Genomic DNA, 26,454 nt, shown 5'->3' on the forward strand with positions numbered 1-26,454 from the left:
ATGCCCCACGTAGCAGAATGAATATTCACCTCAAGCCATAGTGAGGAATGAAAAATGTGGAAAGATAGGAATCCGAGCAAGACTGCTCTGAAAAAGGCTTTCTCAAGGCATTCCAAATGCAGCCAAGCAGACATGTGGTATTTATCCACAGGGAAACAGCCCAGCCAGACATTCAGTCAAAGATCAAAAGGGAATTTCAAACTCTGGAGTTGGCTGACAATGTAGACCTCTAAAATCCCTCACTCATTTTATGCACAGCTTAGTGGGAAAAACGTGAAGATAAGACAAGGTGCGGTCTCTCTTGAGAACATGAACTATATATTGGGGTAGGATATCAGCACAAATGATTTCTCAAAACAACCTTATCTTCGAACCCAGTTGACACAACAGGAGAAATGTCTGGTTGCAATTGCTAGAAGCATGAAAAAGAGGAAAATGTTCAAATGCAATCTCGGCAAAGGTTGCCCTGGTGAGGTGGCACACTTACTCTTCTGTCCTCAGTAACATTCATAGAATGACCAGTACATAGGATGACTTCTTAGGTATGAAGGAATGTATACTGCACAGGCTGCAGTACTGTGTCTGCTAGGTGGCTTTGAAAAACCTGCCACTAGTATTGTGTCATCTTTCCTGGAAGCTACCTAGAAGACCTTATCTCAGACTGTAAACACCATCCGGACACCATCCGGGCAAAGAAAGTCTGTACTTAGGTTGCATGATGGCTCTGAGGACCAGTAATGTAATGCAATGTAGTGACCTCGCAGCTTGTGGCTCGGTAAGACAAAGGGGGGTCATTAGTGGAACAGTGGGAGATGCAACAACACATGTGATTTGATGGGTTCAAGTTGGAAGTACCCAGTTCTTATGTGAAAATCTGCCTTCTATGGGTTTGGTGGAGACACCTGGGTAGTATGTTATCTATAAGGAAGATCCCAAGAGCTGAGAGACTACAGTGCCTAGGAATAATTAGCCACTGGTGTGAAAGAGTGTGATAGGCCTAAAGAGGAGAGCTTACCTGAGGTTTGTTTAGTGTTGATGTGCTAATAGGTAGGCCTGTGACAACCATCAGAGTAGGGATTTTGTGTGTAGTATAATGTGATAAGAGATCTTAGAGGAGAGTTGGTTAGTTGGAGGAAGTGTAGAATAGGCCTTACAAGCCAAATGAATCTGAGACCCTGCCCTCCTACCCCTGGCCATGTGAAGGAAGGTCCTATTTCTCTAGCTCATAATGTAACCTGTCAGTCTCACTCTCTCCATCTCTCTTTGTCGTTTCCTCAAAATAGATACATTGTATCCCATGTGGAACAAAACAAGCATCTGCGAATTGGCAGATGAGGGAAAGGAGAAGTATGCAAACCCCAGAAATGATCATGAGCTAAGTGCTAAAGCATTAGGGCGGAAAGAACCAATAACACTTGAAGTCAAATTAGATATTTCTTTAGAGAATCTTGGTTTTGGGTGTGTCAAAGATGCAAAGGCTACTTGAAGATTGTGAGTTGCTAACAGATAATGTCCCACTCCTTCTGCAGTCTTGCTCTTGTATTTCGTTATTTTGTGTTGTTGATTTTGCTATTTTAAATGTTTTATTGTGTAGTATTTGTTAGGTTGTGACAGAATGCCCTATTCGAGGGTGGGGTAGCCCGAGTTCCTTTTAATTTTGGAACCCAAAATGATCCTGGGAAATCCGCCTATGACAGTGGGCTGTGCTAATTAGACTAATTTAAAAAACAAAATCTATCCACATGTAACTCTAGCAAACCTATCTACTGCCATCTCTTGGGTGCTGTCTTGTAGTTTGGCAATGTGGCAGTTACAGAGTAATACATGCAATCCTGAAGATAGCCAGCTGGAACCCAGAGGGCAAACAGCCAGGCACTGTATTTCACCATGGGAAGCCATGATCCAAAATTATTTAATTGTGTGCTCATATTGCCTGGTGGCAGGTTAAACAATAAATATAAGCCATATCTATTTTTGACATGCAGGTTTCTGGAAATGTACAATTATTCTGGCAAAAAACTTTGCTGTCCTTCTATTGTTAGCTTGGTTCCCAATGACCTTCCTGATAGGGACTTCTGTTTATTTTCTGTCTGAGACTGAGTTTCATCCAAAACAGACCATTTGACCAATCCCCATTAACCGCCTTTTGTTCTTCATAGGGAAGACGTTTTATTATCAAGGAGGATGGCATCTATCATAATGTGCAGGTAGAGGCCACATGCTTAAATGAATAGGCTCTGCCAGGCTAAGGGAAATCACACCAAGTAGGTCATTTCTAGAGAACACAGCTGACAGGATTGGCCCCGTACAGAATGCTAGAAAGGGACCAATATACTGTAGATGATTGCCTTCTTATGGAGGTAAGGCAATTCCTCTGTTGAATCATCTTTGAACCATAGAAGAAAGGATTTCATCTAGAATTATATTGAGGGTACAGTCTTCCTCAAAGTCCTCTTTCATGGAGGTGAAGATAGAAGCTCAAATAGTGGAGTAATTCCCTTCCCTCAACCATTCCAAAATAAACGTTGTGGTTAGCTGCTGTATGGACAAGGCCTGCTGGAATCTGAGATCACTAATACCCAGGAACCTGCTCAAAGGAGGTGTAATCCCCTCTAGCAAAAACTTTCTGGCAAGGTTTTTGGCTGGGAAGTGCAGATCAGGGATCCACCTTGCTCATGGAGACCCTGGACAAATTCCCCCAGCAGCCAGAACCAAGAACCAGCTCTGGGAACAGTTTGCCAGCTTCATTCCATTTTAAAGCTGGGTTTACCGCTTCAAGTCAATTTCAGAGTAGCTGAAAATACCTGGACCTACCTTTGACCAACACAGCTTTTGATGGCTTTTGGACCATGGAGCCACTGGGTTCACCATCACCTGCCTTCACTCCAGCTGTTTTCATGACGATCACCAGTGAACAGTCACATTGCATCATTGTATCTCTTTGAGCTGACTTGGCCGATTTAAGATACCAACATGACCAACGCCTTCCTGTTCTTCACCCACCCCGAGCCGATTACTGATACAGGACCACAGGACCACATTGCATCGCTGGACCATATTGAGCATCTCAATGCACGTGATCCTTTGGAAACAATGGACTCAAAATGTCTTGATGCTGACACAGCCCATTGTAAATCATCAATTAGTAGCCTGTCCTGATGTTGAGTACCAAGAACAATCCTAAAAGGTATTGCAAGTAATGTTGTCTCCCTGACATGCCTTATAGGGCACTAGTGGCTTCTTAAGATCAAGTCCTTTCCTTTTAAAATCTTCTTGAGTGAACATGGTGATGCTGCAGAACATATTGTGTGTGCACCCCTGCCAGACTGAGGGTAAACTGTTTCATTATGAAGTCTGAATAGTCTATATCTTGTCTTACAGGGATGGGTTACAGTGTTTTGATTAGTGGGTCTGTATTTTTATTTTCATTAAATTCTCCTATTTTCATAGAATCCTTGTTGGAAATACCTTTATTTTGGTGCCACAGCACTATTGCTATTTTCTTGCTTCTGTGCTGGTTCACATCCCCCCTAAAGGGCCTAGCTTGCACTTGGCCTATGTTACTACAAGGAGTGACAGAGTTATACCTGTACAACTGTGCCATGTTCACCTTTATGATCGCTATCTCTGCTGGTTTATTAGTAGTGTGGGGTTGAGAAGGTGTTTCATCCATTGCTCATCCCTGTACTCCTATGGAGCAGTAGTAATGTTATCACATATGCAGGCTTAGATGTTGAATACGTATAGTGTCCTGATGTGCATGATTTTGTTTTAGCATACTGGGTACAGGAAATGTATTAATCTCTTCTTCTCAGTCACTAAAGAATGCATGCCATTATGGGGTAACTCAAGGGTCTTTCCATTCTCCCTGAATATTTTATCTGTCCATATTTATGCTGTCGATATACTGCTCATTCTGAAAATCCAAAATAACATTATCTTGTATACAGTACTATAAAAAGAACAATGAATGGCCTTGAACCATCTATTATTGAACACAGACAAAACAGAAGTTCTTATTATGGGAAATCATACACTCAGCAGCCTCTTACTATCTAATCGTTCAAGCTCAACATTTCCCATCATTGCCGATACTGAAGTGATGATGGACTGCAAACTCTCACAGGAATCTCCTATTAATGCCATATCTGGAAGAGGTTTCCTCCTACTAAAATTACTTAAGGAAATCTCCCTTTACTAATTATCCATCACAAATGCACAGCAAACTCTGCTATCATTCTCCCCAGGTCTTACTACACTAAAAGCCTATATCTAGGTGTCCCAGCTTATCGACTAGCCAGTCTTCAGAAAGTGCAAAACACAGCACCTAGACCATTACTAAAATTATCTTGCACATATCACGTAAACTCTCTGTTAATATCCCTACATTCGCTTCTAGTAGCCTGTAGAATTGCCTTAAAAACATTATGCATTACCTTTAATGCAGTACATGATGTGGGACCATTCGTTACTAAAGGAGGGATCAAGATTCAGTTCCCCAGGAGAAACCATGGATCATCACCACATGCATCCTTGACCACCCCTCCTTCAACACAATGGGGCATCACATTCTCAACTCTTGCCGCCAGTGTCTTAAGCTCCTTGATCTGTCACTTTAGAGTTATAGAACACATTTAAAGCATACAAAAAAGCTAGTACATGTTTGTGTGTTGCTTCAATTTGAGGGAAAATTGATATCTATTGAGTAAGGTTATCTAATCTATGAGCGCCCACATATACCATTAGCCCCTACAAATCAGTATTTTATATTAAACCACTCCTCACCCAACCAGTATAATTAAATGAAAATGGAGGGCTTCCCTTCTCTGAAGCATTGCACAATCCACAGCTTTCTCCTCCCTTCCATGGGAGATATAAACGTAAATCACTATTCGCTAAATATCTGAACTTTGGGCTCACTCACCAAACAAACAATACTCACAATCAAGACTTTGTCAAGATTTGCCAAGATGCTCACCACACTAATGATCCACCCACATCTCACCTCCTGTACAGATTTTCAATCACTCCACCGGATATTCATTAAGACTGGACGTTATATCATACAGAGACAATATGACTTTTATTACATTTTGCTTAGTTTGGCCCTTTTATGCTGGAGAACTCTTCTCTTATAAGGCAATGCTGAAATTTGATTGTATAATCACTCTGTAAGAACACGCTGGACAAGATGTGGTTTTGAACCAAAAAGTTAGTCTTTATTGACTAAGAAGGAAAACCAAAAAAAAAAACAGGAAAATTATTCTCTTTAAATGCAGTCCAAAAACAGCTTAGGTCTGGGGCTCCTTTGAGGATATGGTAAGAACCTGGATCTAGTCCTTGTAAGCCCCAGAGAGTTCTGTAGCTCCTTCCTCGCCTCCAAGTCTGTTCTGAAACATAAGGGAGAATAATCGGTTAGTCCCTTCTTGCTGTTTACATTATATAGGGGCTGGAGTCCCCTAGACCAATCAGGGACCAGCATACTGTGAAGCTTTGAGGAGCCACCCCAAAACACTGACCCCTTCTTTCCGGAATGCAGGCCGCCATAATGGATTCAGCATCGGTGACTCGCAGGGACTGCCTTGTGGCCTTTCGTGGACCGTTGTTTTGGGTATGTGAAAACAAGCGTTGTCTAATTCTACGCTGTACTCTAACGTCCCTAACTTCTTTGGTTTAGGAAAAAGACATTCCGTCGGTTCTGATTTCCTTACATGGGGTATTGCATCACTTCCCACGGTGCCTGTGAATCCGTGGAGAGGAGACACACGTGTTTAACCCCAACACTCTCTCCTAGCTGCGGCAGTGGTTGCATTGGGAACGTCCCCGTTCCTTACCGTCTGCACCGCAGCCTTTGACTCAGTGAACACTGTTTGTTCGCTGCTGACATAACTGTTCTCTCCTCTCTTACTTATCCCAGCATCATCTTCTGTTGGGGAGGCTGTCCATGGTATGTCCTTTCCCTACCAGGTGTTTTCCGAGGCGGCATCACTCTCGGTTGTCGTGGTCAGTCCGTATTCCTCAGTTATGACTTCAGAACTGAGCCCCCCAGCAGGGTTATGGGGTTTACACACTCATAACATCACATCTTTATATGTACATGCTCATATGCTGACTGTTTATCCTTCACTTCAAAGCGTCTTCATGTTCTTCAGAGCAGGAGCAAAAATCACCATTTTATGCATATGTTGTACATGCCTAATTTGGTGCCTTTTAAGTTTTACGCAATTATTTATAAATACATAAATACATAAATAAGGCTTTTTGTAATACAGATCTGTCACTGTTCCTCTGCCCAGTGGCCTCCAAAAATATACATGCAAATCCCGAACCATCTCAATATACTTAGGGGTCGATTCATGGAAATAATGTGCGCCGAAAATTCCCGTGCAGAGGTGCCAAAACGTGCGAATCGCAGGAAAAGTGCGAAAATCGCAGTGCAAGTGCGAAATTCGCAGGGAAACCAGCGCACAGCGATTCATGGAAGTCCGTGCGTGAGTGAAAACATATGATGTGCACTAAAAATGTGCGCCGCGCACGCCGGCGCACAGGTCATCCAACAGCGTGCGCCATGGCCACTGCGAAATCGCACATAGCGCGGCGCACATCACAAAAGTAGGCGTAACACAGGGCGTAACACTTGGAATAGGGAACAACGCGTGAAAATATGGGCGTCACGGGGGAAGTACAGGAGGCAAGTGCGCGGAACGCCCACACGCTCGCCTACAACCCGTATTCATGGAATCGAATAGGGCAAACCAGCGCACGGTCAAAGACGCGCACAGGGCCAAACAAGTACGCCACAAGAAAGCAGGCGGTAGCGCCCCTGCGACTTAAAAAAATGTGCGCCAAAATGTGCGCTAACAAAAAGCACCCATATACAGCCATGATTAATGGGCCATACAGTGGCCCTCTAGGACAAATGAGGTGCAAAGGGGCACCGACAAACACGGACACCCGCTGTGTGAAAAATAGCGTGTGCGCGTGTTCCTGGGTGCGCGGGAAGTTCCACATGCTATTGGCCTGGGTACGTGTACTTCGGGGTGCTTGGGAAGTTCCACACGCGTTTAGCCTGGGTACGTGTACTATGGGGTGCGCGGGAAGTTCCAGACGCGATTGGCCTGGGTAGGTGGGGTGTGCGGGAAGTCCCACACGCGATTGGCCTGGGTACATGTACTTCGGGGTGCGCGGGAAGTTCCACACGCGATTGGCCTGGGTAGGTGGGGGTGCGCGGGAAGTCCCACACGCGATTGGCCTGGGTACGTGTACTTCGGGGTGCGCGGGACGTTCCACACGCGATTGGCCTGAGTAGGTGGGGGTGCGCGGGAAGTTCCACGCGCAATTGGCCTGGGTATGTGTACTTTGGGGTGCGCGGGAAGTTCCACACGCGATTGCCTGGGTACATGTACTACGGGGTGCACGGGAAGTTCCACACGCGATTGGCCTGGGTAGGTGGGGGTGCGTGGGAAGTTCCACATGCGATTGGCCTGGGTACGTGTACTTCGGGGTGCGCGGGAAGTTCCACACGCGATTGGCCTGGGTACGTGTATTCCGAGGTGAGCGGGAAGATTCACATGCGATTTCTGCAGAGTACGTGTATTTCGGTGGTGCCGGGGAATGCTACACGTGATTTGGCCATGTGGGTCCTACCAGGGGTTCCCTCTACACCCTCCACGGCCCCTGCAGGCAGCCCACACCACAGGGTACTACACTGCACCCCTGCTCATGTCCCACAGGCAACCCATCCACCATGGCCATGCCCACCAGGCAACCCACATGTCACCTTGCACTACTGATCACCAACACATGTCTCCCATCACCCCCACCCCCCAGCAGTGCAGGGGCAGCCTCCACCAGGCCCCCACTCATGTCCAAATCATGTCTCCCTGCACCCTCACCCCCCAGCAGTTCAGGGGCAGCCTCCACCAGGCTCCCACACATGTCCCCCTGCACCCCCACCCCCCAGCCACCAGGGGCAACCTCCACCAGGCCCCCACTCATGTCTACCACCACCCCCACCCCCCAGCAGTGCAGGGGCAGCCTCCACCTGTCCCCCACTCATGTCTACCACCACCCCCACCCCCCAGCAGTGCAGGGGCAGCCTCCACCAGGCCCCCACTCATGTCTACCACCACACCCACCCCCCAGCAGTGCAGGGGCAGCCTCCACCTGTCCCCCACTCAAGTCTACCACCACCCCCACCGCCCATCAATGAAGGCGCAGCCTCCACCAGGCCCCCACTCATGTCTAGCTGCACCCCCACCCCCCAGCAGTGCAGGGGCAGCCTCCACCAGGCCCCCACTCATGTCCCCTATCACCCCCACCCCCCAGCCACCAGGGGCAGCCTCCACCAGGCCCCCACTCATGTCCCCTATCACCCCCACTCCCCAGCAGTGCAGGGGCAGCCTCCACCAGGCCCCCACTCATGTCCCCTATCTCCCCCACCCCCCATCAGTGCAGGGGCAGCCTCCACCAGGCCCCCACTCATGTCCCCTATCACCCCCACCCCCCTGCCACCAGGGGCAGCCTCCACCAGGCCCCCACTCATGTCCCCTATCACCACCACCCCCCAGCCACCAGGGGCAGCCTCCACCAGGCCCCCACTCATGTCCCCTAACACCCCCACCCCCAGCCACCAGGGGCAGCCTCCACCAGGCTCCCACACATGTCCCCCTGCACCCCCACCCCCCAGCAGTGCAGGGGCAGCCCCCACCAGGCCCCCACCCATGTCTCCCATCACCCCACCCCCCAGCAGTGCAGGGGCAGCCTCCACCAGGCCCACACACATGTCTCCCATCACCCCCACCCCCCAGCAGTGCAGGGGCAGCCTCCACCAGGCCCCCACTCATGTCCAACTCATGTCTCCCTGCACCCCCACCCCCCCAGCCACCAGGGGCAGCCTCCACCAGGCCCCCACCCATGTCTCCCATCACCCTCACCCCCAGCAGTGCAGGGGCAGCCTCCACCAGGCCCCCACTCATGTCTCCCATCACCCCCACCCCCCAGCCACCAGGGGCAGCCTCCACCAGCCCCCCACCCATGTCTCCCATCACCCCCACCCCCCAGCCACCAGGGGCAGCCTCCACCAGGCCCCCGCTCATGTCTCCTATTACCCCCACCCCGCAGCAGTGCAGGGGCAGCCTCCACCAGGCCCCCACTCATGTCCAACTCATGTCTCCCTGCACTCCCACCCCCCAGCCACCAGGGGCAGCCTCCACCAGGCCCCCACCCATGTCTCCCATCACCCCCACCCCCCAGCAGTGCAGGGGCAGCCTCCACCAGGCCCCCACCCATGTCTACCACCACCGCCACCCCCCAGCAGTGCAGGGGCAGCCTCCACCAGGCCCCCACTCATGTCCAACTCATGTCTCCCTGCACCTCCACCCCCCAGCCACCAGGGGCAGCCTCCACCAGGCCCCCACTTATGTCCCCTATCACCCCCAGCAGTGCAGGGGCACCCTCCACCAGGCCCCCACCCATGTCTACCACCACCCCCACCCCACAGCCACCAGGGGCAGCCTCCACCAGGCCCCCACTCATGTCCCCTATCACCCCCACCCCCAGCCACCAGGGGCAGTCTCCACCAGGCTCCCACACATGTCCCCGTGCACCCCCACCCCCCAGCCACCAGGGGCAGCCTACACCAGGCCCCCACTCATGTCCCCTATCACCCCCACCCCCAGCAGTGCAGGGGCAGCCTCCACCAGGCCCCCGCCCATATCTACCACCACCCCCACCCCCCAGCCACCAGGGGCAGCCTCCACCAGGCCCCCACTCATGTCCCCTATCACCCCCACCCCCCAGCCACCAGGGGCAGCCTCCACCAGGCTCCCACACATGTCCCCCTGCACCCGCACCCCCCAGCCACCAGGGGCAGCCTCCACCAGGCCCCCACTCATGTCCCCTATCACCCCCACCCCCAGCAGTGTAGGGGCAGCCTCCACCAGGCTCCCACTCATGTCTCCCATCATCATCCCCACCCCCCAGCAGTGCAGGGGCAGCCTCCACCAGGCCCCCACTCATGTCCCCTATCACTCCCACCCCCCAGCCACGAGGGGCAGCCTCCACCAGGCTCCCACGCATGTCCCCCTGCACCCCCATCCCTCAGCAGTGCAGGGGCAGCCCCCACCAGGCCCCCACCCATGTCTCCCATCACCCCCACCCCCCCAGCAGTGCAGGGGCCGCCTCCACCAGGCCCCCACTCATGTCCCCTATCACCCCCACCCCCCAGCCTCCAGGGGCAGCCTCCACCAGGCCCCCACTCATGTCCCCTATCAACCCCACCCCCAGCAGTGCAGGGGCAGCCTCCACCAGGCCCCCACTCATGTCCCCTATCACCCCCACCCCCCATCAGTGCAGGGGCAGACTCCACCAGGCCCTCACTCATGTCCCCTATCACCCCCACCCCCCAGCCACCAGGGGCAGCCTCCACCAGGCTCCCACCCATGTCTACCATCACCCCCACCCCCCAGCCACCAGGGGCAGCCTCCACCAGCCCCCCACCCATGTCTCCCATCACCCCCACCCCCCAGCCACCAGGGGCAGCCTCCACCAGGCCCCCGCTCATGTCTCCTATTACCCCCACCCCGCAGCAGTGCAGGGGCAGCCTCCACCAGGCCCCCACTCATGTCCAACTCATGTCTCCCTGCACTCCCACCCCCCAGCCACCAGGGGCAGCCTCCAACAGGCCCCCGCTCATGTCTCCTATTACCCCCACCCCGCAGCAGTGCAGGGGCAGCCTCCACCAGGCTCCCACCCATGTCTACCATCACCCCCACCCCCCAGCCACCAGGGGCAGCCTCCACCAGCCCCCCACCCATGTCTCCCATCACCCCCACCCCCCAGCCACCAGGGGCAGCCTCCACCAGGCCCCCGCTCATGTCTCCTATTACCCCCACCCCCCAGCAGTGCAGGGGCAGCCTCCACCAGGCCCCCACCCATGTCGACCACCACCGCCACCCCCCAGCAGTGCAGGGGCAGCCTCCACCAGGCCCCCACTCATTTCCAACTCATGTCTCCCTGCACCTCCACCCCCCAGCCACCAGGGGCAGCCTCCACCAGGCCCCCACTTATGTCCCCTATCACCCCCAGCAGTGCAGGGGCACCCTCCACCAGGCCCCCACCCATGTCTACCACCACCCCCACCCCCCAGCCACCAGGGCAAGCCTCCACCAGGCCCCCACTCATGTCCCCTATCACCCCCACCCCCAGCCACCAGGGGCAGTCTCCACTAGGCTCCCACACATGTCCCCCTGCACCCCCACCCCCCAGCCACCAGGGGCAGCCGACACCAGGCCCCCACTCATGTCCCCTCTCACCCCCACCCCCAGCAGTGCAGGGGCAGCCTCCACCAGGCCCCCACCCATATCTACCACCACCCCCACCCCCCAGCCACCAGGGGCAGCCTCCACCAGGCCCCCACTCATGTCCCCTATCACCCCCACCCCCCAGCCACCAGGGGCAGCCTCCACCAGGCTCCCACACATGTCCCCCTGCACCCGCACCCCCCAGCCACCAGGGGCAGCCTCCACCAGGCCCCCACTCATGTCCCCTATCACCCCCACCCCCAGCAGTGCAGGGGCAGCCTCCACCAGGCTCCCACTCATGTCTCCTATCATCATCCCCACCCCCCAGCAGTGCAGGGGCAGCCTCCACCAGGCCCCCACTCATGTCCCCTATCACTCCCACCCCCCAGCCACGAGGGGCAGCCTCCACCAGGCTCCCACGCATGTCCCCCCTGCACCCCCATCCCTCAGCAGTGCAGGGGCAGCCCCCACCAGGCCCCCACCCATGTCCCCTATCACCCCCACCCCCCAGCCTCCAGGGGCAGCCTCCACCAGGCCCCCACTCATGTCCCCTATCACCCCCACCCCCCAGCAGTGCAGGGGCAGCCTCCACCAGGCCCCCACTCATGTCCCCTATCACCCCCACCCCCCATCAGTGCAGGGGCAGACTCCACCAGGCCCTCACTCATGTCCCCTATCACCCCCACCCCCCAGCCACCAGGGGCAGCCTCCACCAGCCTCCCACCCATGTCTACCACCACCCCCACCCCCCAGCCACCAGGGGCAGCCTCCACCAGGCCCCCACTCATGTCTACCACCACCCCCAACCCCGAGCAGTGCAGGGGCAGCCTCCACCAGGCCCCCACTCATGTCTCCCTGCACCCCCACCTGCACTCCCACCCCCCAGCACTGCAGGGGCAGCCTCCACCAGCCCCCACTCATGTCCCCTATCACCACCAGCCCCCAGCCACCAGGGGCAGCCTCCACCAGGCCCCCACTCATGTCCCCTATCACCCCCACTCCCCAGCAGTGTAGGGGCAGCCTCCACCAGGCCCCCACTCATGTCCCCTATCACCCCCCAGCAGTGCAGGGGCAGCCTCCACCAGGCCCCCACTCATGTCCCCTATCACCCCCACCCCCAGCGACCAGGGGCAGCCTCCACCAGGCTCCCACACATGTCCCCCTGCACCCCACCCCCCAGCAGTGCAGGGGCAGCCCCCACCAGGCCCCCACCCATGTCTCCCATCACCCCACCCCCCAGCAGTGCAGGGGCAGCCTCCACCAGGCCCCCACTCATGTCTCCCAACACCCCCACCCCACAGCAGTGCAGGGGCAGCCTCCACCAGGCCCCCACTCATGTCCAACTCATGTCTCCCTGCACCCCCACCCCCCAGCCACCAGGGGCAGCCTCCACCAGGCCCCCACCCATGTCTCCCATCACCCCCACCCCCCAGCAGTGCAGGGGCAGCCTCCACCAGGCCCCCACTCATGTCTCCCATCACTCCCACCCCCCAGCCACCAGGGGCAGCCTCCACCAGGCCACCACCCATGTCTCCCATCACCCCCACCCCCCAGCCACCAGGGGCTGCCTCCACCAGGCCCCCGCACATGTCCCCTATTACCCCCACCCCCCAGCAGTGCAGGGGCAGCCTCCACCAGGCCCCCACTCATGTCCAACTCATATCTCCCTGCACTCCCACCCCCAGCCACCAGGGGCAGCCTCCACCAGGCCCCCACCCGTCTCCCATCACCCCCACCCCCCAGCAGTGCAGGGGCAGCCTCCACCAGGCCCCCACCCATGTCTACCACCACCGCCACCCCCCAGCAGTGCAGGGGCCGCCTCCACCAGGCCCCCACTCATGTCCAACTCATGTCCCCCTGCACCTCCACCACCCAGCCACCAGGGGCAACCTCCACCAGGCCCCCACTCATGTCCCCTATCACCCCCACCCCCCAGCAGTGCAGGGACAGCCTCCACCAGGCCCCCACCCATGTCTACCACCACCCCCACCCCCCAGCCACCAGGGGCAGCCTCCACCAGGCCCCCACTCATGTCCCCTATCACCCCCACCCCCCCAGCCACCAGGGGCAGCCTCCACCAGGCTCCCACACATGTCCCCCTGCACCCCCACCCCCCAGCCACCAGGGGCAGCCTACACCAGGCCCCCACTCATGTCCCCTATCACCCTCACCCCCAGCAGTGCAGGGGCAGCCTCCACCAGGCCCCCACCCATGTCTACCACCACCCCCACCCCCCAGCCACCAGGGGCAGCCTCCACCAGGCCCCCACTCATGTCCCCTATCACCCCCACCGCCCAGCCACCAGGGGCAGCCTCCACCAGGCTCCCACACTTGTCCCCCTGCACCCCCACCCCCCAGCCACCAGGGGCAGCCTCCACCAGACTCCCACACATGTCCCCCTGCACCCCCACCCCCCAGCCGTGCGATTGGCCTGGGTACATGTACTTCGGGGTGCGCGTGAACTTCCACACGCGATTGGCCTGGGTACGTGTACTTCGGGGTGCGCGTGAACTTCCACACGCGATTGGCCTGGGTACGTGTACTTCGGGGTGCGCGTGAACTTCCACACGCGATTGGCCTGGGTACGTGTACTTCGGGGTGCGCGTGAACTTCCACACGCGATTGGCCTGGGTACGTGTACTTCGGGGTGCGCGGGAAGTCCCACACGCGATTGGCCTGGGTACGTGTACCACGAGGTGCGCGTGAACTTCCACACGCGATTGGGCCTGGGAGAGCATGCTACATGTATTCCTGGGGTGGGCGGGAAGATTCACACGTTCGCCTACGACGTGCCGAACAATAAATGGTCCAATCCTGAAGCACGTATGCCAGCCTGAAGCAGGCGTACGTCGACCCGCGCAGCATAAAAGTGCGCGCAAACAACAAACAAGCTCATACGCCAGGATGAATATACCATTCCTAGCAGCAGTGGCCGTGGGTTACCAAAGGAGGAGGAGGAGGATAGTGAGGGCCCGAATTTTCACTCCCAGAACCAGCCTTTTTGGGATGCCTGATGACCAGGTGTATGGGAGGTACAGGTTTCCCCTACACATAATACTGGACCTGGTCAGTGAGTGGGAGGATGACCTCACATCACCCACTCTGTGCTCCCAAGCACTCAGCCCCCTGGAGAAGGTCCTCAATGTACTGCACTTCTTGGCCACAGGATCATTTCAGCAGACAAGTGCCATAGTGGGTGGGGTGTCACAGGCCACGCAGTCACGCTGCCAACACCAGGTCTTGAACATCATCACTGCACGCCCATCAGTCTGTAGGCACATATACCTGCCCAGGACACCCGCAGAAAGGCAGGCTGCCACCCTCAATTTCTACGGTGTGGCACAATTCCCAAAAGTGCTAGGTGCCATTGACTGCACCCATGTGGCACTACGTCCCCCCAGGGCATCTTAGCACATCTATAGGAACCGCAAGCACTGGCATTCCATCAATGTGCAGGTAGTATGTAATGCCAAGGGAATCATCACCTCAGTATATGCCAACTATCCAGGGTCCACCCACTACAGCTTCATTTACCGAATGTCTACCCTAAGCCGGGACCTAGAAGCTGGGTGGCATGGCGATACATGGCTGCTTGGTGAGTATGAATGCCACTGCACATGCATGCATGTCAGATGCAGAGTTATGTCACTACCCCACTAATGATACCCATCACCTCCTCACCAGGGGACAGTGCCTACCCTCTGAGCACCCACATGATGATGCCAATTCAGAACCCCATCACACCTCCAGAGGTAAGATATAAACACAGCCCATATTGCAACCCGGGGCATAGTGGAGCGCACATTCGGAGTGCTCAAGTCACGCTTTCGCTCCCTTGACCATTCTGGCGGGCAGCTGTTATATGCGCCCCCAGTAGTGTGCAGGATCATAGTGGCAGCATGTGTCCTGCACAATGTTGCAACACGCCGTGGCCTGGCTGTGGACATGGTGGTGCCCCCACATCCCCAACCACATGCACGGCCGCTGCGCATGGGAGGGGAGAGGGCACGGGGTGAGGCAGCCCGTACGCAGCTGGTGGCTAATTACTTCACATAGAAATCACACCCCAGTGGAGTGCACACAGGCCTGGCACATACCATCTGATAAGCAATGATGACTCGACCTGACAATTAAGAACCATAGCAGCCTGAGATTGTTCATGTGGAAGTGTCACAATGTGTGCATCCCTACCTACACAAACACCACCAATGCAGTGTCATGAAAAGACAATTCCATGCTGCAGAAATGAATACCCACTCGCAAAATACTACATGAAAACAGTGCCATGTCACCCACCCCCTCCCCGGCACGGCCACACAACACACCATGGCATGTCATGCAATGTGAGAGGAAAGAAATTAATCCCCACAACATGCCCCAAGTGTCACCAGCTACAGTGTCCCTAATGGAACATGTCCACACATGAAATGCTCACAGTAGTGCAGGACCTACAACCCACATTACCAAATACTTACCAATAATACCAATCACCTACACAACCTCCAACCTACCTTAAACATGACATTACAGACCTAAAAATTAGCCAGCCTCACCACCTGATGATGACAGCCCTCCGAACACTTCCAAGTATACAGTGTTAGCGCCACACAAGAGTGTAGGTTCACTGCTTACAACATGGACTCCAGTTCCAAGGTGGACCGCATTGTGAAGACATGAGGAATGGACCTGCAAATATGGAGGATGAGATGGATGCAGAGGCACATATCAATACACCATGCAGTGTACAATACAACAACAATATGCACTATGAATGTATACACAGTATTGACTACAGACTGCCCACACAGCTCATGGGAGTCCAATTTCACCATGTACGTCAATGTCACTTGGGCACACCCTTTGCAAGCCCATGGAAACGGGAAGCAGGAGGGGTGTGTGTGACAAAAACCCAAGCATCTGAACCAAATCCATGACAAGCCTGCATGTGCCCAGCCACAATGCAGCGTATGCCCACGGGAGCCACACAAGGCAACACACTGTCCCAAAAAAAATAATAAATAAATGGCCATTAATGGGCCCGGGGGGGTGGGGGAGGCCACCCAGCAGGTCCGAGGACAGGGTGCACACCAAAACCCACTTGTGTGGATCTTGCGGAAAAAAAACACCTCCATGGGCTCATGGCCTACACGGCTACCCTATTGTGGGAGTATCACTGCTGTCGCTATCCTCACCCTCTGCAGCTGCATCAGGAGGTGGTGGCAGCACTATGGGAGGCAGCCCACGCAAAGCCCTAGTCTGTTCCTCCATGGCTGCAAGCATGCGGGTGTGGTAGGTCTCGTTCTGGAGGATAAGTGTGCGGAGGTCCCCATGCAACAACTCCCGGGATGCCCGGACCTCCGCCCTAGTTGCCTGCATCTCAGCTGAGAGCGTACGGGTGAGACACTCCAGCTGCTGTTCTGTCCTTCGGTTTGTTGATGCCTCAAGCTCAACAAGAGTCGTCCTGAGGTGAAGGAGTTCCAGCCTCAGGGCTTCCCTGTGGCCCTGGGACTCTATGCTATGGAGATGGCTTCCTGCAGAGTCGCCAGTGCCGCCCGCCTGTCCCTGTCGGACGCCAACATGTCCTCCCTGTGTGACTGGCAGATGGAGTCGGTTGCCTGCTGTAGTCGCTCCATCAGCCTTTCGGGGGGGACAATGGAAGTGGCCACCCTATCCATGGCCTGAGCCATCATCTCTGATGATGCTGCCTGTTGGGTTGCCATACCGTAAATGGATTGCTCCCATGCGGTATTGCCAGGTGGCATACGGCCACCATGTCGGCGGGCACCACACCTGTCTGGGGCAAGGCGAACTGCGCCTTGCTGTGCCGGCACTGCCTGAGGCTGCAGGACTGCATTCCCCCTCTGATCTGCTGGCCCAGGACCAGGATCAGATGTCGCGGAGTGTGACCCTGCATCCATAACCACCAAAGGCGTACCTGCCAACACTGACATCCCCATTGAGGGTTCTAACCCTGGTGCAGGTGGGTCGGACAGAACAGAATCCCTCCCAGGAATACTCACCTGCAACGGCACGTAGGTCTCATCATCCGAATCGACACCTGAATACAGCTCGGGGGAGGTGCTGCCAGCGACACTCCTTGAGAGCACGACCTGCAGCAGTTGTGGGTTCTCACCCACCAACACACCACGTCCCTCACTGGTGGTCGGTCGGCCCTCAGACCCCTCCTGGGTCTGCACCATCTCCACAACCCCAGTAGTATCAAGTGCGTCTTCCCCTGCAAAGACATAAAAGGAAACAAATGGAAACAGGCATTAGCACTATGGCACACAATTAGGGCTGAGAGGCTATAGAAACAGTACTTGATTGACACATGTTCCACATGACTAAAACACTCCCATGCATGCACCGTCACGGCGTGTGATGGGGAGGCAGATGGCACACATTGATGACACCAAGATGGAAGATGAACACATTTGCTGCATGCTGCCTAGCAGTGGCATCACACATTGGCCAGTGATTGGCAGGTCAAATACACATGCCATCACACAGATGGCATGTACCCTAGCCATGAAGTGAAGAGGGAGCGGAGGTCTCCAATTGTTCATTCAGTCCAGTTTGCTCATATAATTGATTATTTTCATTGTAATGATTCAAATGTTTAACCTGCAGCTGTCAGTCAAAAATGGTCCTATAGCACAGGGACATGTCTAAACTAATCATGTCCAGGAAACTGAGCCAGTCCACTGTACCATAGCCATGTCAGACATGTGACAATAGGACTGAGAAATCCCGAGTAAAAGTGGTGGTATGCAAACAATCTGCCTGAATAAACAGAGGTAAATAAGCAACAGTGTTGTGGCAAGATGACACTCCAAGGGCAACTGGCGTGGTGTTGGGCTGGATGTCTAATGTTGGCCGAAGGGATGCTGCTATACCCAAATGCTGGTGCCAAGAATGTATAGGAAGAGGCACATGGGTGACCCAAACCACTCAGGCACACACACCCTCCCCTGGCACCCAAACAGAAGCCCTCCCACACACACCATGCACATGGATGACACACACATGCATGTACACTCACCGGACAATGCCTCGTAATCTGCCAGTTTTCCCAGGCCTTGGATCTGTTCCTCTGTGACATAGGTCCCAGCAACCTGCTCATGTGGAGTGAGTTCTATGTCGTCTGCTGGAGACCCACCTCCAGTCACTAGAGTTGCGGCATGACTTGAGGCCAGCTTATTCTTTGCCCTGCGCTTCAGGTCATTCCAGCGCTTGTAGCATTCATTAGCTGTGCGCCTCACGATTCCAAGGGCACTTATGATGTCCGCAATGGTCTGCCAGTGTGCCTGACGTTGTGCAGGTGTGGTCTTGGATCCTGCAACAATCACCATTTCGCGGTCATGTGCGGACACATACTCTACAAGTGCATTCAGTTCGGCCTCATTGAAGCTGGGCTTCCTTGACGGGGGGCCTGGCGGAGGCTGTCCCTGCACTGCTGGGGGGTGGGGGTGATGGGAGACATGAGTGGGGGCCTGGTGGAGGCTGCCCCTGCACTGCTGGGGGGTGGGGGTGATGGGAGACATGAGTGGGGGCCTGGTCGAGGCTGCCCCTGGTGGCAGGGGGTGGGGGTGATGGGAGACATGGGTGGGAGCCGGGTGGAGGCTGCCCCTGCACTGCTAGGGGGTGGGGGTGATGGGAGACATGAGTGGGGGCCTGGTGGAGGCTGCCCCTGCACTGCTGGGGGGTGGGGGTGATGGGAGACATGGGTGGTGGCCTAGTGGAGGCTGCCCCTGATGGCAGGGGGGTGGGGGTGATGGGAGACATGGGTGGAAGCCTGGTGGAGGCTGCCCCTGCACTGCTGGGGGGTGGGGGTGATGAGAGACATGAGTTGGACATGAGTGGGGGCCTGGTGGAGGCTGCCCCTGTACTGCTGGGGGGTGGAGGTGATGGGAGACATGGGTGGGGGCCTGGTGGAGGCTGCCCCTGGTGGCAGGGGGTTGGGGGTGATGAGAGACATGGGTGGGGGCCTGGTGGAGGCTGCCCCTGCACTGCTGGGTGGTGGGGGTGATGGGAGAGATGGGTGGGGGGCCTGGTGGAGGCTGTCCCTGCACCGCTGGGGGGTGGGGGTGATGGGAGACATGGGTGGGGGCCTGGTGGAGGCTGCCCCTGGTGGCTGGGGGGTGGAGGTGCAGGGAGACATGAGTTGGACATGAGTGGGGGCCTTGTGGAGGCTGCCCCTGCACTGCTTGGGGGTGGGGGTGATGGGAGACATGAGTGGGGGCCTGGTGGAGGCTGCCCCTGCACTGCTCGGGGTGGCGGTGGTGGTAGACATGGGTGGGGGCCTGGTGGAGGCTGTCCCTGCACTGCTGGGGGTGGGGGTGATGGGAGACATCGGTGGGGGCTTGGTGGAGGCTGCCCCTGGTGGCTGGGGGGAGGGGGTGATGGGAGACATGGGTGGGGGCCTGGTGGAGGCTGCCCTGGTGGCTGGGGGGTGGGGGTGATGGGAGACATGAGTGGGGGCCTGGTGGAGGCTGCCCCTGCACTGCTGGTGGGTGGGGGGTGATGGGAGACATGGGTGGGGGCCTGGTGGAGGCTGCCCCTGGTGGCTGGGGGATGGGGGTGCAGGGAGACATGAGTGGGGGCCTGTTGGAGGCTGCCTCTGCACTGCTGGGGGGTGGGGGTAATAGGGGACATGAGTGGGGGCCTGGTGGAGGGTGCCCCTGGTGGCTGGGGGGTGGGGGTGATGGGAGACATGAGTGGGGGCCTGGTGGAGGCTGCCCCTGCACTGCTGGGGGGTGGGGGTGATGGGAGACATGAGTGGGGGACTGGTGGAGGCTGCCCCTGCACTGCTGGGGGGTGGGGGTGATAGGGGACATGAGTGGAGGCCTGGTGGAGGCTCCCCCTGCACTGCTGTGGGGTGGGGGTAATAGGGGTCATGAGTGGGGGCCTGGTGGAGGCTGCCCCGGGTGGCTGGCGGTTGGGGTGATGGGAGACATGAGTGGGGGTTGGTGGAGGCTGCCCCTGCACTGTTGGGGGGTGGGGGTGATGGGAGACATGGGTGGGGGCCTGGTGGAGGTTGCCCCTGGTGGCTGGGGGGTGGGGGTGCAGGGAGACATGAGTTGGACATGAGTGGGGGCCTGGTGGAGGCTGCCCCTGCACTGCTGGGGGGTGGGGGTAATAGGGGACATGAGTGGGGGCCTGGTGGTGGCTGCCCCTGGTGGCTGGGGGGTGGGGGTGATGGGAGACATGAGTGGGGGCCTGGTGGAGGCTGCCCCTGCACTGCTGGGGGGTGGGGTGATGGGAGACATGAGTGGGGGCCTGGTGGAGGCTGCCCCTGCACTGCTGGGGGGTGGGGGTGATAGGGGACATGAGTGGGGGCCTGGTGGAGGCTGCCCCTGGTGGCTGGGGGGTGGAGGTGCAGGGAGACATGAGTTGGACATGAGTGGGGGCCTGGTGGAGGCTGTCCCTGCACTGCTGGGTGGTGGGGGTAATAGGGGACATGAGTGGGGGCCTGGTGGAGGCTACCCCTGGTGGCTGGGGGGTGGGGGTGATGGGAGACATGGGTGGGGGCCTGGTGGAGGCTGCCCTGGTGGCTGGGGGGTGGGGGTGATGGGAGACATGAGTGGGGGCCTGGTGGAGGCTGCCCCTGCACTGCTGGGGGTGGGGGTGATGGGAGACATAGGTGGGGGCCTGGTGGAGGCTGCCCCTGGTGGCTGGGGGGTGGGGGTGATGGGAGACATGGGTGGGGGCCTGGTGGAGGCTGCCCTGGTGGCTGGGGGGTGGGGGTGATGGGAGACATGAGTGGGGGCCTGGTGGAGGCTGCCCCTGCACTGCTGGTGGGTGGGGGGTGATGGGAGACATGGGTGGGGGCCTGGTGGAGGCTGCCCCTGGTGGCTGGGGGATGGGGGTGCAGGGAGACATGAGTGGGGGCCTGTTGGAGGCTGCCTCTGCACTGCTGGGGGGTGGGGGTAATAGGGGACATGAGTGGGGGCCTGGTGGAGGGTGCCCCTGGTGGCTGGGGGGTGGGGGTGATGGGAGACATGAGTGGGGGCCTGGTGGAGGCTGCCCCTGCACTGCTGGGGGGTGGGGGTGATGGGAGACATGAGTGGGGGACTGGTGGAGGCTGCCCCTGCACTGCTGGGGGGTGGGGGTGATAGGGGACATGAGTGGGGGCCTGGTGGAGGCTCCCCCTGCACTGCTGTGGGGTGGGGGTAATAGGGGTCATGAGTGGGGGCCTGGTGGAGGCTGCCCCGGGTGGCTGGCGGTTGGGGTGATGGGAGACATGAGTGGGGGTTGGTGGAGGCTGCCCCTGCACTGTTGGGGGGTGGGGGTGATGGGAGACATGGGTGGGGGCCTGGTGGAGGTTGCCCCTGGTGGCTGGGGGATGGGGGTGCAGGGAGACATGAGTTGGACATGAGTGGGGGCCTGGTGGAGGCTGCCCCTGCACTGCTGGGGGGTGGGGGTAATAGGGGACATGAGTGGGGGCCTGGTGGTGGCTGCCCCTGGTGGCTGGGGGGTGGGGGTGATGGGAGACATGAGTGGGGGCCTGGTGGAGGCTGCCCCTGCACTGCTGGGGGGTGGGGTGATGGGAGACATGAGTGGGGGCCTGGTGGAGGCTGCCCCTGCACTGCTGGGGGGTGGGGGTGATAGGGGACATGAGTGGGGGCCTGGTGGAGGCTGCCCCTGGTGGCTGGGGGGTGGAGGTGCAGGGAGACATGAGTTGGACATGAGTGGGGGCCTGGTGGAGGCTGTCCCTGCACTGCTGGGTGGTGGGGGTAATAGGGGACATGAGTGGGGGCCTGGTGGAGGCTGCCCCTGGTGGCTGGGGGGTGGGGGTGATGGGAGCCATGAGTGGGGGCCTGGTGGAGGCTGCCCCTGCACTGCTGGTGGCTGGGGGTGATGGGAGACATGAGTGGGGGCCTGGTGGAGGCTACCCCTGAACTGCTGGGGGGTGGGGGTAATAGGGGACATGAGTGGTGGCCTGGTGGAGGCTGCCCCTGGTGGCTGGGGGATGGGGGTGATGGGAGACAAGAGTGGGGGCCTGGTGGAGGCTGCCCCTGCACTGCTGTGTGGTGGGGGTAATAGGGGACATGAGCGGGGGCCTGTTGGAGGCTGCCCCTGGTGGCTGGGGGGTGGGGGTGTTGGGAGACATGAGTGGGGGCCTGGTGGAGGCTGCCCCTGCACTGCTGGTGGCTGGGGGTGATGGGAGACATGAGTGGGGGCCTGGTGGAGGCTACCCATGCACTGCTGGGGGGTGGGGGTGATGGGAGACATGAGTGGGGGCCTGGTGGAGGCTGCCCCTGCACTGCTGGGGGGTGGGGGTGATGGGAGACATGGGTGGGGGCCTGGTGGAGGCTGCCCCTGGTGGCTGGGGGTGCAGGGGGACATGCGTTGGTGGGCAGTAGTGCAAGGTGACATGTGGGTTGGCTGGGGGGCATGGCCATGGTGGATGGGGTGCCTGCAGGACATGTGCAGGGTAGGCCCCTGTGGTGTTGGCCACCTGCAGGGGCCGTGGAGGGTGTAGAGGGAACACCTGGGAGGACCCACACGTGCAATTCACGTGTGGTGCTCCCCACGCACCCCTGTAATACACGAACCCTGATGGAATTGCGTGTGATACTTCCCGTGCACCCCTGGAATACACGTACCCTGCTGTTTTTGCATGTGATACTTCCCGCGCACCCCTGGAATACATGTACCCTGATGGGATCGCGTGTGATACTTCCCGCGCACCCCTGAAATACACGTACCCTGCTGTTTTTGCATGTGATACTTCCCGCGCACCCCTGAAATACACGTATCCTGCTGTTTTTGCGTGTGATGCTTCCCGCGCACCCCTGGAATACACGTATCCTGATGGAATCGCGTGTGATACTTCCCGCGCACCCCTGAGATACACGTACCCTGCTGCTTTTGCGTGTGATACTTCCCGTGCACCCCTGGAATACACGTACCCTGCTGTTTTTGCGTGTGATACTTCCCGCGCACCCCTGGAATACACGTACCCTGATGGAATTGCGTGTGATACTTCCCGCGCACCCCTGAGATACACGTACCCTGCTTCTTTTGCATGTGATACTTCCCGCGCACCCCTGGAATACACGTACCCTGCTGCTTTTGCATGTGATACTTCCCACGCACCCCTGGAATACACGTACCCTGCTGCTTTTGCGTGTGTTACTTCCCACGCACCCCTGATGCACACGTACACAGGACAATCGCGTGTGGAACTTCCCGCGAACCACTGAAATACACGTTCCCCGCTTGGCGTTTGCTTTTTGCCAGCCCTGTGAACTGGTCCAGGGTTGGCGCAGCCCTTTGCGATTATTTGGGGATTTTGAAGGCTTTTCCTTGCGCGAGGGCGTTCTTGGGGGCGTAACTGGCGCTGTGCAGGGTCGCTGCGCCACGTTGCGCCACGGCTGGTTTTGGATGCGAACATCCATGAATACGCTGTGCGCGGAAATCGATTTTAGCGCACGCGGCTGGCGCAGACATTCGCACGGGCACGCTGTGCGCCAGCTGCGTGCGCCACTTTTGTGCGAATTTCTATGAATTACCCTGTCAATGTTCTCCAACCTATCCTTCTTGGTTTCATTTTACTCCGCTTTCTTAAATGATCTCTACTTATACAAAACACACTCTTGGGCTCACTATTGGGACTCTGATATTCCCAGGCCTTTTGGCAGCCACACTAGTTTTTGTTTAACAGAAAAACGTATTTGCCCACAAAATACTTCGGATTGCCTGAGCACATCTCAAACCTCTCACTAACCTAACCCTTACACATACACCTTAATAGACTCTCAGTTTATTTTCTTCCATCATTCCCGTAAAGATCGCATATTAGTAGCATTGTTTAATTCATAACACACCCCAACACGCAAAAACACACTTTTGTATTTTTCTCTTTATTACACACAAATGTTATGGTCAATGACTTCTCACAGACTATAACCCCGCAGTACCTGGTGTGAGACAGAAGGCTCATTAACAAAGGCAAGGTTTACTAACTTTGCAAGCACTACGGTGATGAACTGGCGTTGTATCAAAAAACAACAGTAATAATAATAACAATACTGCTTTGGGGGGGCATGGTTTGGCGGCCATGCTGTAGGGAATGTGGCTTCAGAGCTCCTGCAAGATCCTAAAGCAAATCCGACCAAACTGGCTTAACTTCCGAAGAAATGCAGCAAGAATCATAAAAGTTGGTGTTGGAACACACGCAGAACATCTGAGAAGCCCCGTCATAGATAATCGGAGCAGGAATCCGGAGAAAATTAGCTGGTAATAGTCTGTTTGTAACAGCTAAAATGGCAGACGCGGGCTGCAACGTCTGCTAAGGATGACGAGCACACAGCGGGACTTGCCCAAGGCTGCCGGGAGGCACAGAGGCATATGGGCAGATCTGTGACCCATCACAGAGGAAGAGCAGCTGGTGTGCTCCATGCGCTCCCGAGAGCCGCAGGAGACATATCGGTCCAGCGACCGATGGTCTGGAGCGGGGGGGGGTGCAGCCATGCTATGCGACTGAAACCACCATAGCGGGAGGACCATACAGGAGGTGAGGTATTGTGGAGGTGCGCAGTGGTCCAGGGGCGACCCCGGACCTCGGCGCAAGGTGCACAGACTACAACCTTGCACAAGGACTGGCCCGAACCAGGGGGCAGGACAGTGAGAACACACAACAGGAGGCGTGAGGAGCTGTGGCGCCCCCTCAGCGGAGAAGTCTGCACCTAGCCCGGGAGGAACAGAGGGGGAAGTGCAGCTTGCAACACCCCAGTTGCCGCTCACGTCGCACAAGAGCTCCGGACTGGGGCTTGGGCACCGGCAGCAGCCCCTGTTGCACAAGACTTGAGGAATAGTCTGCACCCACGGTGAGCCAGATCCCGGCCCACCGTCGTGAGAAGCAAAAGACCCAGAGGAGGCCCCAAGGTGAAGGGCCTGGGGAAATCATAGCCCAAAATCAGAGGACAGTGGGAAACACCAGGGGGAAGCCCTCAAGCATTTCCTGGTGGACAAACTAGGAGAATAAGAGCATTGAGGTGAAGGAATGATGGAAGCAGGGCCCGCATCCTGATATCACGTGGGCATATGACCCACAAGGACCACGCAGCTATTGAACTCTGGCAAGAGGGCAATAACCTGTAGCAAGTAACACACACAAGTAACAAAACAAAGGCCCATGCATGCAGATGGACATTTTTAAAGCTGAGCGGCATAGGAGGATCCATCACTCATATATCCGCGACCACGGACAGCCAGAGGAGCAAAACAACAAAGAAGGACTGGAACGGGAGAACACAACCCACTTGTGCAGCAATGAAGCAAGAAAAAAGTGTGTCTACGAAGTGAAACATCCCGGGGAGAAGGGTACGGCTTAGAGGGGAGGCACCCCCTTATAAGGAGTAGGAGAATAGAAGAGCCTGCAGGAAGCTGTAGGCCAATGGAGCTGCTAGCATGGGAGACGCACAACCCGTGGTCACAGAGAGCCGGGAGACCCCGGCCCCAACCATCGGAGAGGAGCTCAAAAGTTGAGGTGATGAGGAGAACCAGAGACACCTGCTGCAACAGACCGGGCAGCAACGACAGCTGGACGTGGGAGTGCATAACCCCTCCACTGTGCAATATACTGGCACCGAAGCAAGCGGGTCACATTTAGGAAGCAATCGGCTGAAACAGGCTGGAGGTCTGCCTCCCACGACAGCTCACCAACCTGCTAGCTGGGACTGCTAGCTGGGACTAAGTTCGGGCAGGCCACACTGCCTAACTTGATATGTTACAGAGCACAACACTTTGTGGTCCTCCCTCCGTCAACAGTGGCCCAACAATAAAGAGACAGCTAAAAATGGAGAACCCACATGGGGGTGGAGGACTTACTCGCAAAGCCTACAACTGCAGAGGCATGCAAGGAGAGTGAGGTGCCTGGTGAACGGAGGGTGTTACACAACAGGCCCCCTGAGTTACCCCAGTTAGCACACGGCAGAAGCCTGGAAGACCGCTTGACGAGGTGAGGAAGGGAGTGGTTGGCGCAACTTCAAACGGCTAATAATGCCAAGCAAATCAAAGGGGGGGCAGAGGCAGAAAAACCAGCATTGAACCTTTTGCCAGGAAGACAGACCATGACCAACCTACCCTATCGTAGGTGGCCATGGCCTCGACCAGCGCACAACAGGGAGAGGGTGAGAATGAG

The sequence above is a fragment of the Ambystoma mexicanum genome, chromosome 3q, assembly GCF_040938575.1.
Source record: "Ambystoma mexicanum isolate Mex_15411 chromosome 3q, UKY_AmexF1_1, whole genome shotgun sequence".
Lineage (NCBI taxonomy): Eukaryota > Metazoa > Chordata > Amphibia > Caudata > Ambystomatidae > Ambystoma > Ambystoma mexicanum.